At 33.0% G+C, this 13,736-nt stretch overlaps 1 long non-coding RNA gene across 1 annotated transcript in view; it reads left to right on the top strand.

Annotated features, from left to right (window-relative positions):
* The window catches only part of LOC116634952, a 68,102-nt gene that overhangs the window by 45,239 nt on the left and 9,127 nt on the right, over nucleotides 1-13,736 (top strand). The window contains exons 4-5 of the long non-coding RNA XR_004300083.1: nucleotides 6,493-6,598; nucleotides 8,983-9,103. This is a non-coding gene — a long non-coding RNA (uncharacterized LOC116634952). The remainder of the gene's footprint in view (nucleotides 1-6,492; nucleotides 6,599-8,982; nucleotides 9,104-13,736) is intronic.

The raw sequence follows: 13,736 nt of genomic DNA, 5'->3' as shown, positions 1-13,736 counted from the left end.
TCTTATAAACTTTTCTATTTCTGTGGTGTTGGTTCTCCTCCTTCATTTCTGATTTTGTGTGAGTCCTCTCTCTTTCTTTATCAGTCTGGCTAAAGGCTTATCAATTTTGTTATCTTTTTAAAGAACCAGATCCTGGTTTTATTAATTTGTTCTATTGATTTTTTAAATTTCTATTTTGTTATTTTTTGCTCTAATCTTAATTATTTCCTTTGTTCTACTAGTTTTGAGCTTTTAGTCTGTTTTTCTTTTTCTAGCTCCATTATGTTGTTTATATGAGATTTTTCTTGCTTCTTGGGGTAGGCTTATTTTGTTATAAACTTCCCTCTTTGAACTGCTTTTGCTACATCCCAAAGATTTTGAACCATCGTGTTTTCATTTTCATTTGTCTCCAGGTATTTCTTTTTATTTCCTTTTTGATTTCTTGGTTGACCCCTTCATTGTTTAGTAGCATGCTGTTAGGTGTTTACAAACGTGGGTTTTATATCTTTCTATTGAATTGACTCTTAAGATTATAAAATGTCCCTTTTAATCTCCAATAATACTCTTTGCCTCAAAGTCTTTTTCTGATATTTTATAGGCTTTTTTTGGGAGGGGGTCAGTGTATACATGGTATATATTTTCAAATCCATTACACTTACCATTTCTGTGATTTTATTTTTAAAGAGTATCTCTTATAAGAAAATATGTATTTTTATAGACTTTTCTTGTGGGTATCTCCTCCATTCGCATTTTAGGTAATTTCTTTTCTAATTGGGTTTAAATCTACTACTTACTATTTGTTTTATTGTTTTTTTCTCCTTCCTGTCTCATTTTAAATAAAGCATGTTTTTAAAAAATTATGTCATTCCCCCCTCCATGAGCTTGTTAATCATATAATATTTTATTTTTTTTGTGATTTTTCTAGAGCTGCACTGTTTAATACAGTAAGTGCTAGCCAAATGTGGCAATTTAAATAATGTTAAAAATTTTAGTTCCTCCATCACACTTGCCACAATTCCTGTGCTCAATAAGTCACATGTGGCTACTGACTGTAAAATAGGACAGCACAGATTATGAAACACGTCTATTATTGCAGAAGTTCTATTCAGTAGTGCTGCACTAGGGATTTCAGCATGCATTCTAGACTCATTACAGTTTACCTTAAATTAGTACTATTTCCATTTCCTGGATAATGCAAGAACACTACAGAAGTTTAACTCTATTTAACCCCTTCCTGCTTTTGAGATGTTATTCCATAAAATTGAATTATTTCAATATTTTATCCCCATGTAGCATTGTTAATATAATTTTAAACAGTCAATGTTTATTTAGAGTTTCTCAAATATCTTTTCTGGTGTTCTTTATTCCTTCTTAATATGACTGTGCTTTTTTTCTGGGATAATATCTTTTCTACCTGAAGAATTACCATTAGTATTTCTTTTATTTCAGAACTCCTGGTAATTACCATTTTCAGTTTATTTTTGACTGAAAATATCTTTATGTTGTTTTTTTCTGAGTGTTGATGAAGTATAACTTCTAATTTGTCAATTATTGTCTTATAGCACCTAGAAATATTGCTATATTGTCTTCTGGTTTCCATTTTTTTCTATTGAAAAATTGGTTGTCACTATTTTGCTTTTTAAAAATCTGTTTTTATAGCTTTTTTCCTCCCTCCTCTTTAATTTTCAGCACTTTTACTGTAATACCCATTGGTGGCATTTTTTGGTAGATATTTATCTTGGTGTTTGTAGATATCTTGAATCTCAGGCATGATGTCTATTTTCACAATTGGGAAATTCTCAGCCATATTTTTTTCAAATATAACTTTGCCCCATTCTCTCTTTCCTCTTCTTTTGTGACTTCAATTAAATGTAATTCTATTTCTCATTTCCATATATGCTTTCTTCTCTTTCTCTTTCTAAATTTCTATCCTCTCTTCTTTCCATGCCTCATTCTACATATTTTCTACTGATATATCTCTAACATGACTAATCCATTATTAAGTCCATTCATGGAAATTTTACTATTGATCTTTTTCTTTCAGTTTTATAATTTCAATTTAATATTTTTATTTTTATTTTTTATTTTTTTAAAAGATTTTATTTATTTATTCATGAGAGACAGAGAGAGAGAGAGAGGCAGAGGGAGAAGCAGGCTCCCAAGGAGCAGGGAGCCCGATGCGGGACTCGATCCTAGGACTCTGGGATCATGACCTGAGCCGAAGGCAGATGCTTAACCATCTGAGCCACCCAGGTGCCCTCAATTTAATATTTTTAACAGTAGTCTGTGTTGTGATAAAATTGGGCTTAAGGCCTAAAGGTGTTCCTACCTTGCTTCTGCAAGTCAAGACAAGGGGAAGGAGTTAGTGTGTCTAACAGAACTGCATTCTCTGCCACTTTTTCTTTTCCCATTGAAGATGATAATCTCTATGCCTGGTGAAACGTGTTAACTAATATATTGAAGTGTTGCTTCATGCTACAGGAGGGAGACATTAAAATAGCAATGAGTATTTTTAATCTACTCTCAGTCTTCTAACATTCAACACTGGAAGCTGTATCACTACGGGCAATTACAAAAACTGCTTCTAACTGCCCAATTCTAAAGATATGACTATCATTTCTGCTATTTTGCCCAGACTAAATGACCTCAATTCAGAATATTCTGGTGTTCTCCTGACATTCCTAAGACAAGTCCTAAGACTCTTCTTTTAGAGTAAGATTTATTGAGGTATAATTTACACACAGTGTAATTCATTCATTTTAGTGTACAGTTCTATGAGTTTTGACAAATGTACATCACTGTGTAACTGTCACTAAAATCAAGATATAGAATAGCTCCACCACATAGAAAAATTCCTTGTGCTTATTTGTAGTCAACTTTTTCTCCCACCTCCAGCTCCTGGAAAACATTGACATATTTTTTTGTCCCTATAGTTTTACCTTTAAGATACTGTCATAAAAATGGAATCATACATTATATAGCCTTTTGAATCTGCTTCTTTCATTTAGCATAATGCATTTGATATTCATCTATGTTGCTGGGGTATTAGTAGTTTGCTCTTTTAGCCTAGAGTTTGAATGATATAATCAGCAACTGTCTCTTATTCAAACTCTTTTAAAGCTGATTTATAAGTTGGGCGTATATAAATACCTACTTTCAAATCCTGAGCATAACATCTGTCTGTTTCATTGGAAATTCACAAGGAGAATAAAAATTTAGGAAAAGCAATAAATAAACTAATTAAGCAATCCAAATTTGAAGAATCTCAATATGTTCATTCTATACCTTTTCAAGTTAAAAATAATGCCTTTATAATTTTAGACTGGTGAGTATACAATCTATAAAAAGAATCTGAACTGCCAGGAATGTTTGTATTCTCTGAATGCTTTCAGGAAAAGTTTAGGTTAGATGATTGAAAATTAAACATTTATCTGAGTAATTGTTGCTCTAATAAATATCAAAGGAATTAATCATTCACTATTGTTTACAAAGTATTGTCATCATTTTATTTCTCAATCTCATGTTGTCTGGTTATAAGAATATACAATCTCAGTCATCTGATAATATTTTATTAAACTTAAATTTGACCTTACCTTTTAGTGTAACAAATAGAGAGTAGAGTTTCAACGTAATACCATGCATGTATCTTTTTTCCAATTGTGTTTTATTTTTATTGATCCCATCACATCAAGTATATGATATTGAGGTATATTTCATCTCTACTAATTGTAACGGGGCTATTCAAATGCATTAACCAGACTGTTTCTGCACATTATATTTGAACTGAAAAGATTCATTGTCTTATGGTTTAATGGAATTTCAGAATTTTTTTTATGCTTTCTATGTTGTGGAATTAATTATGGGATTATAAAGTTGTTTTCTTTTTTCTCCTCAGAAGCAAGATCTTATCATTTAAGTGAAGAACTCAAAGAGCTCAAGTAGAGAATGATAGGATATTTTAAAAGGAAATCTATATATAAGAATTTTTCTAACATGATGAGATATACTGAAAAACAAAACCCTTTGAGTGGTCCCATCCCACAGTAGTTATTACACCATTTTGCAAAAGCATCTTTCCCTTTTTGTCCCTTGCTGACAAGCCTTGTGTATTTTATTTGTATGCAAGTGAATGGCAGTTTATTGTGTCCCAGAGGACAGGGTATTAATGATCATTTGCTTCCTGCTGTGGGGCCTGTCATAATTTTGTAGGCAGAAGAGTGACAGAAGTAACGGCCAATCAGTATGCTAATACTGCCTGAGAATGGGTAGTTAGTCCATTTTAACCAAGGGCTTTTTTGGCAAATCCTTAGGTAGTTTTCATTAAAAAATGCAATTTTTGATAGCATTGCAAATTGCTACATGGAGCCAGTTGAAGAAACCATATATTTCTTTTGTGTGGCAGTCAGACTTCTGTCTCAGCAGGTGCCTTCTAGGAAAAAAAGAAAGACTTCTAATGTGAAAGCCCATTTTGGTCAGCAAGAATCAATCACTAAAACATTCAGCAATTTGTTATATCAATATCTTAACATGGAGAATTCTATGCAGCATACGAAAATTAAATCTAGTCTCTGACAAGTAAATAGAAGGGAGAATCTTTAAAAAAATTAGTTGAAACAAAGTGTAAAAAATCTTGCAGATTTATACAGTGTGATGTCATTCATTTTTCTTTTTATTCTTCTATGTTTCTTCAATTTTAATGACATTTGTTTTTTTAAAGGAAAAGACATGCCTAAAGATGATTGCTTTCAATGATAACATATAAATATTCAAATATTTTAGTAGCCATTTTGTAGCATACAACTTATAGTGAATGTACTCTGACTAGGAAAAAAAAGAGTTTCTTAGAATGCTTTCTGAGTGTTGACACAGCACGTGAACACATGAGGGGATTAGTGGATTAAGGTATAGACAGTTGGTGGCCTTAAGGCTACAGATAAAAAGAGCTCCACTTTCTCTCCATGAAATCACATTTTATTCCTACCCACATACAAACAATGCCAGCTATGTAAACTAATAAACAAGATTATTTTGAAAACACTATTTTCACTTAAATATGTTCATCATAGCAAACAAAACAATAATAAAAAACAGTAACAATTTCACATATGCATATATCTGCATGAAATACAAGGTAATATCATTTAACATCACAAATATGTTTGAGAAGCTCTGATTTACCCCTGGGGCTGGAGAAAGAGTTCTTTTCTACATATTAAGTTCCGAGCTTAGTTATTTCAAAATACAAACTTATTAGACTGTAGTGATGATCAATGCTATTGACAGAAAAATATATTTAATATATTTTAATAAAAATTAAGTAGATATTATATCAAATGCAATACTTTTTGGAAAACAGAGAAACCTTGTTTGCTGCCTGCTGTTTTTTTATATATGCAAATCTTTATACATTACAGAACAACCTAGCTGCCTTCTACAATCCCATAAACGTTTTGCTGTTTTATGAGATGTTTGTAATAAACGTGATTGATGATTTTTTTTCACAATTGCCTATTAGAAATACACTATTTCGTGATTAAATACTTAGAGATAACTCAATTCCAAGTCATGAGATTACAGGCTATGAATTGACATGGATGCCAAAATACATGTTTAATCTACTATTTAAATTTACTTGTATATTTATTTTAGATAGTATTTTTCTTAGTTCACAGAGATTTTGCATTTCAATCAATTGCAAACCTATCTAAAAAAAATAGTGTGGCTTGGGGCAGGAAAATAGCTTTAAGCTGCACACACATATAGTCACAAGGGTGAATAGCTATAATTATATTGGAGTGCATCCAAGAAATCAGCTATTCTGTTTACACTTACTGCCTCTTCAAATTTATGTGCACCTCAAGCAAACATACTGTAAATTGATTTTAATACTAAAAATTGTTGACCTTGGTATTATAGTTTATTGACTATTTTTCATGTTGTTGTTATCTTCCAAAAATCTAAAATTTAAATAAACTTTGATAATAATTTATTATAATTTCAAACTATAGCTTTTCTCTTTAAGATTTAAAAAGCCCATTGGCTTACTGTGGTAAAAGTCAACTCATGAAAATGTAAAAATGAAGTCTTGTTCTAAAATCCTTTAAAATTAGAATGCTTTACTGAAGGGCTACAGTTAGAATAGACTGCTGAGGAGATTTAGCCTGGAAACAGAGTTGGGCCCCTGCCCAAGCATCCAGTCTAGGTTGGACTTACAAGAGAATGGACAAAGATGAAATTTGAACTATTCTTGTGTTAGGTGACAGAAAAAGAAATGTCATATTTATCCAAATATTTGCTAAAGTTCAATTTTACCATTTAGGCCTATGAAGTATTTCAAAGATTTTTTTCTCCCTTTAATTTATCTTGAAAAAGAGACATTATTCTGGACCAAGGTTAAACCCAACAGCAACTTGTGAATTTTCCTTTGGGTTACACTCTTTTGAATTTCATACACTTGGCATAATAAGGCAGACCTAAAAATGCCTTCCGTCTTTGGTTTGTGATCCAACCCAGAAACCAAACGGGAAGCCTGAGGAAAGGAAGCATGGGCAAGAAACAAGCCAGAAGATGGTCTATGCAGAAAGACTTCTGTGGCTCACCATGATTCATCTTACAACAGGTGTGAATGCTGGGTTTGGACACCATAGCCATAATTAGTAACAATTTTTTTCCAGTTTTATTGAGGTATTATTAACATATGACATAGTATAATTTTAAGGTGTATGATGTAATGGCTTGATGTACATATATAGAAATGTTTAGCACTCTAAGGTTAGTTAACACATCCTCAACATCACGTAATTACCATTTTGTTATTGTCGTTGTTATGGTGAGAACATGAAATCTTTACCCTCATAGCAACTTGCACACGTACAATTCAGTATGGCAGTAATAAATTTTACTTCCCCATGGATTCAGCTGTTTTGCATAAATCTTCTTTTGAGTTACTATGCAGGAATGCCAGCAGCAGCAGATATTTGCAAAAGGTTTCATGTTAAATACCTTTCCATTTCTTTTTAAGTAACAGAAGATTATGCTCTTTGTTTCTGTATTTACTAAGAGGATGCCCTTATACACTATCATGGAAGAAGAGCTACCAGTCAGTTAATATGTCCTTTGCTCACCGTAATCATTTATTCAGGATAATGTAATATTAAGGGCATTGACTCTGCTTGGATTTGAAGAGTGTTCAGCCATTAATGAGCTGAGTAACTAAGGCAAGTTACTTAACCTCTCTAGGCATCAGTATCTTCATTTGCGATTCAGTAAAATAGTTGAATCTACATTACAGGGTTATTTTGAAGATTAAAATAGCAATGCATATCTAAAATTTTAAACAGTATCTTTTACATCTTATGTGCTATATAAGCATTTGCTATTACTAGTACTAAAATCCATTTATTCAGTCACTCATTTAGTCACTGAATCTCTCCAGCTTTCTACTGTATTATTAATTCATTCTGGCACTAAGCTAAGCATTGCGGAGGATTCTTCAATGTATGTACAGGATGGCTTATGTCACTGAAGAATCAATTGTCTGGTAGGAGAGTTAATACAGATGCCAATCCGTAACACGTGATTAAAAGTGGTGGGTACTTAGACAATATTGTGAGTGGGTAGAGGAAGAAAAAGAAACTACAATTTATTATGTCATAACGTTAAGCTCTATGCTAGGCACTCTACATACATTACCTCATTAATCCAGATCCTAAATGGGATGAAAGGATTTTGTGCAGTAAATGATGATTAATGAGTCAAAAAGAACTGGTTGGATTTGAGTTTAAAGAGAAAGGAGAAAATCATTTCATTTGGAGAAGGGTGGATACACTGTAACACATAGGCCGGTACAGGGAAAAGAGCAAACAGCTCTGTTTGGTGAGAACAGAATTTGCAAGGGAAAGGAATTGCTGCTGTGCGGTCACCCAGGGCTTATAGAATAATGTAAAGGAGACATTCCAATGTACCAGCAGTGTAAATTAGATTAGCATAGTAGAAAATGTACAGCAAATACTCGAAATATAATAATACAGATATTTTTAATATAATGTGTTTGATTTTAAATATTTTCTGCCAAACTAGGTGTTGGGAAGGCAGTTAATAACTTTATCATTTTTATAGAGGTTTGATTATTAAAAAAGCTTTTGTTTGGTTCTTGTTGGCAGACAATTATCCATGAATATTTACATTTCTGCCTTGTTTGAGTCCTCTGAGCAAAGGCATTTATGGCTACTTTAAGAAGAGTTGAACAAGGAGATATTCCAGGAGGGTGAAGGTTAGGGACATCTGTCCTCCAGACATGGTCCAGGGTAGTGAAGGTAGAGATATCTCCTCCTCATCTCCAGAAAATATTTGTTAATATTACAGAGTGAAGATAACATTCTTCTTTTTCTGGGGGGAGGGTGAGGCGGGAGGGGAAGGGAGTTGGGAAAATCATTAGCAGCCCTATATATGATCGGTTTCTTATTTTTAGGGTTCTTCTTCTATAATGCTCCCTATTGCCTATGCAAGTACCCTCTGGCTCCTAATACATTGTCCTTTGGGGATTGCGGCTTGGGAAACAGACAAAAATGTTGCTCAGGCTGCTGCTTTTGCTTTCAGTAATAAACTGTTTTTGTATCTGACCCATAGATTTTATGTTTTCTGTATATAAGATATGTTAGCTTGCCATACATTTATAATATGTACACACACATACACAGAGATATACATATATGTATGAAAATGACCTGTTAGCTTATAAGTAGGGTACATTTTCAGACTCTTTACAGTTTCTGACCCTGACGGTTCTTGTGACAGAGACTATGTCACATATTGTCTCAATCCGTCTCCCTCCCTCCCCAGAACTCAGCTAATCTGTGTTTTCTATCCCTTTGCTTATAGATGTAGCCTTGTAATGAATTATTACCAGTGGAAGGTATAGCAGAAATGCTATACCATTTCAGGGCTAAGAAAGTTAAGAACAGACAAGTCTTATCTATGCACTTTCTCCTTTCCTTCCTGCAGACTCTGGAAACTTTGTTGAAGATGGAAGCATCTTAATATGAAAGGAATCTGTCCTGACTGACCCTGTGAAGGGAACCACACCCCTTCTGACAACCATATTGGACTGCGATATGATCAAGCAGTAAGTGACAAGCTGCTAAAATCTTCGAATTGTTTGTTATAGAAGTTAACCTTCTCTGATTTTAAATATCTGATTTAAAAAAAATCTCATTGGTCTCCTTTGCTGAATACTTAAGAGAAAAATTCATTATTCTGTCAACTGGTAAGTAAAGAGAAAGGGCAACACATATACATTCTTTTCAGGTACCAAGTGTACCTTAGGGTAACTAAGTAGTTAATGAAGAAAAATTCCTCTTTTTAGATGCAATTTACTAATGATAGATTTAGAAAATTTAATTATATTAATGAATTATAGTTAATTTTTTAGAGATATTGTAATATATTTTAAAATGGTCCTAATGCAGGTCGCCTGGGTGGTTCAGCTGGTTAAGCATCTGCCTTCGGTTCGGGTCATGATCCCTGGGTCTTGGGATCGAGCCCCGTGTGGTAGGGCTCCCTGCTCAGCGGAGTGTGTTTCTCCCTCTCCCTCTGCTCCGACCCTCTCTCATGCTCTCTCCCTCTCTATCAAATCTTTTAAAAAAAATAGTCCTTATGCTTAGCAATTAATATTGAAGTATTCATGTATGGAAAAAACAGCTTCTTTCAGTGAGCTAATTTTTCTATAAACTATAAATAAATACAAAACAAGAGTTCATCCAACTGAACATAAAGTACTGTATTAAACAAATTTTCTTTCTAAAGGTATATAAAAAGTGAAACTGAAGAATTTCTTAAAATGAAATTTAGGAAACCATGACAAATAAGAATTTAAGTTAAATCAGAAAGACTACATTAATAAAAAATTTTAAAAATTAAAGTAAATGCATTGAACACAAATGAAAAATGTAGAGAAAGAAAAACAAACACAAAATGAAGCAGAAGGAAGGAATTAATAAAGGTAAAAGCAAAAGTTTTAAAATTAGAAAAAAGGTAAAATGTAGAACAAATAAATTCAAACTAGTTATTTGAAGTAACTGAAAAGATAAATAAACTACTTGTTAACCCAAATAAAGATACAAACAAGTGGAAAAGCACAATTAAATAAAATTAGAAGAGAAGGCTAATAGCCATGAAAACAGGAAACTGAAGAAAAACCCATGAGATTACTTTGCCCCTTGTATATAAATACATCTAAAAAACCCTACACACACATACAGTATATGTAATATAAACGTATATTTGTTTCAGGAATGCAAGGTATTTCAATATTAAGAAATATGTTGTTAAGAAAGAAAATCATAAATTATCAAAACTTACCTAGGGAGAAAATAAAACTTGGTTAGAGAAATTACCTATGAAAACTTTAGAAAAGCAATTAAAGTTTCTCAATTAAAAAAAATTAAAATTACCAAGACCATATGGTATCAGATATGATGGGAATCTCCCCAACTCATTTAATAAAACCATTATTACCTTTATATTGTTGCTTGGGTATGTAGTCAAAACAAAACAAAACAAAACAAAACAACACAAAAAATATAGACCAATCTCAAAAATTCTAAATAAACTTCTGGGAAATCAAGACTAAGTATGATAAAACAAATATACATTGCACACATTAGTATGTATATCAGGGAATGCAAAATTCTTTAAATATTAGTCAGCTATAAAAAAGAATGAAATCTTGCCATTTGCAATGACATGCATGTAACTAGAGAGTATTATGCTCAGCGAAATGTCAGAGAGAAAAATACCATATGATTTCACTCATACATGGAATTTAAGAAAAAAAACAATGAATAAGGGGGGTGGGAAGAGAGGCAAATGAAGAAATAGACTCTTAACTACAGAGAACAAAGTGATAGTTACTGTAGGAAGGTGGGAGGGGTGGGGGAATGGGTTAAATAGGTGATGGGTATTAAGGAGGGTATTTGTTGTGATGAGCACCGGGTGTTGTATGGAAGTGATGAATCACTGAATTCTACACCTGAAACAAATATTACACTGTATGTTAACTAACTGGAATTTAAATAAAAACTTGAAAAAAAACATATGTGTAGAAGTATCAAAAAAATCCTTAAATATCAAGGAATCTTACAACCTAATCTGTAATATCATTTAATCAATGAAGAAAAACCATATGATCATTATTGATATGTGCTAAAAAATCATTTGATAAGCTCAGAGGCCATTCCAAATTAAAATTGCTCATAAAAGAGGCAAAAGAGGCCAACTACCGAAATATCATAGAGACCTCTAAAGTCACCAACAAGCATCATTGTAAATAGTAGAACATTAAACCTATTTCTACTAAAACCAGGAACAACACACAAATGGCTGCTTTCTTCCTTATTAATCTATATTGTTTAGAGGTTTTAGTAAATACAATGAAATTGGAAAATAACATAACCATTCTAAATATTGGATCTAGAAATAAATACCAGTGTACATGGATCCTTTATATATGATAAAACAGATATTTCAGTTTGGTGTGATACAGATGATTTATTCACTAAATTGCAATCATACAACTGACATTCCATCTGTGATGAGACACAAATCTAGACAGACTCAAATGTAAATACATAAATAAAGTAAGAATTTTAGAAAAAATTTAAAAGACATCAAATGGGAACATGAAATGATTCTCTACCTCTCTGGGTAGCAAAAAAAAAAAATCTAAATTATAGTAATAAAGTCATATCACTTTATGCACTTCATATTGGGAAAATTAAATCAAAATAACACCTGCTGCTCACAGGGATGTAGTATTCTCACACCTTGCTGATGGAAATGTGAATTGTTGCAGCCCTCTTGAAAAATAAACAGATCTTTGTACTAAGCACTATGACTCTGGGGACTATATACCAAATTAAAGTACACCATAAAAGTATTTTTTTACAAGCCTGTTTATTGTAACATTTTTCTGGTAAAAAGTAGAAACAAGTGACTATTCATGAAGACAGTGGAGAATGACTGAATAAAAGTTACTATAATAATGGCATGATATTCATACCATGGTGTATCTACCATCTGTATTATAGAGCAATTAAAAGAAGGAGGTAATTTCCATATTAAATGAGAAAAATATGAAATTGAGCAGTGGAAAAAATGTGATCCTATTATTAGAACATAAGTGACAAAAATGTATAAGTATATATATGCATCTACCTACCTATTGCCTATCTATCATCTATCTATCTCTATTATGTACCTATGTAACTTTATTTCATTATATGAACACCACATAAAGTATGAAAAGGTACACAGTAGGCTTTTAAAACTGGTTGCTTAGACTCTAATAGTCTTGGAAAATGAAGGGTAGAGGAGAGGGTAAAGGAACAGAATAAGAATGAGAATAAGAAGGAGGGGGAAAGGGAGGAGGAGATCTGATATATATGGTGCTTAAAAAAGATACATCAAACAATGTATTACAATGTTAATAATGATTATCTTGACGTAGTGGGTGTTCAAATGATTTTTACTTCTTTAAATCTTTAGCTTCAGATTTTTTATAATGTGGATTTTTTTTCATAATCAGGGGAATTCAGTGATTTTATTTATGGGGAAAGGGAAACACAACAAGACTTAGCAAAAAATCCTGTTTGAGAAATGTTTATGAACAAAAACTTTATTCTAGGATGGAGCACTGAGACTGAAAGCCCAAAGAACCAGGGGTGGGTAACCCTCTCTAAACAATGACTGGAAGAAAAGGGCTAAGGTCCAGACTCATGGGACAGGTAGCTAGGTATTTCCAGGAGAAAGGCATAAGATTATCAGATCTCGATGCCATTATACTTTACATAACTAAGATCTCATTATCATTAAGCATGCTAAACTTCCCGTGTACATCATTCTGCAGTGAAAAAATACGCTGCGGGGCACCTGGGTGGCTCAGTCGGTTAAACCTCCAACTCCTGGTTTCAGCTCAGGTCATGATCTCAGGGTTGTGAGATGGAGCTCCCTGTCAGGCTCAGCAGGGAGTCTGCTTGAAGATTCTCTCTCTGCCCCTCCCCCCACTCACATGCACACTCTCTCTCTCAAATAAATATATCTTTGAAAAAATATGCTGCTTATGTTCACATATACCTATCCTCAGTGGGAGTTGTCTTTCTCCTTGTATCTCTTTCAGGCATTTTAGTAGTAGTTAACTGTCTTGTGGTCTACACCAAAGTGAAATTGAAAAAAATCTGTTTCATAAAGAGGAAGTTCAAATCCTGATGTGATGTTGAAATCATGAAGATAAATAATATACTCGAGGCTGCTAGCTGTGCAGTCTCCAGTAATATTTTTACCCCTGAATTCACCTTCCACACTACAATATACCCATTCCTTCCTTCTTGTCTTTGTTCATAATTCCACTAAACTTTGGAGAAGGCTAATCAATGTCTTTAATTACATCTCTAGTTCCGATTTCTCCTTTGAACTCCGTAAGTCCTTACCCAAAACTTTACATGATATCTATTCTTGGATGCTTCAAACTCCAATGCAGCAAAAACCCAAACAATGACCTCCCAGCTCATGATCCTCTCCCAATTCTTGGTTTTTTTCTAGGATTCCCACTTTCAGTAACTAGTATCACCAGTTGAACAAGCTGGAAAGCTAGGAATTATCCTTGACACAATTTTTGTCACCCTCCCACACATTCAATTCATCAACAGTTCTTTTGATTTCTTCACTTAAAACATCTCTCAAATTAATCTATTTCTACCCCA

Source organism: Phoca vitulina, unplaced genomic scaffold, assembly GCF_004348235.1.
Source record: "Phoca vitulina isolate PV1807 unplaced genomic scaffold, GSC_HSeal_1.0 scaffold10, whole genome shotgun sequence".
Lineage (NCBI taxonomy): Eukaryota > Metazoa > Chordata > Mammalia > Carnivora > Phocidae > Phoca > Phoca vitulina.
The sequence above is the reverse complement of the archived record's forward strand: the minus strand, read 5'-3'. Positions and strand labels throughout refer to the sequence as shown.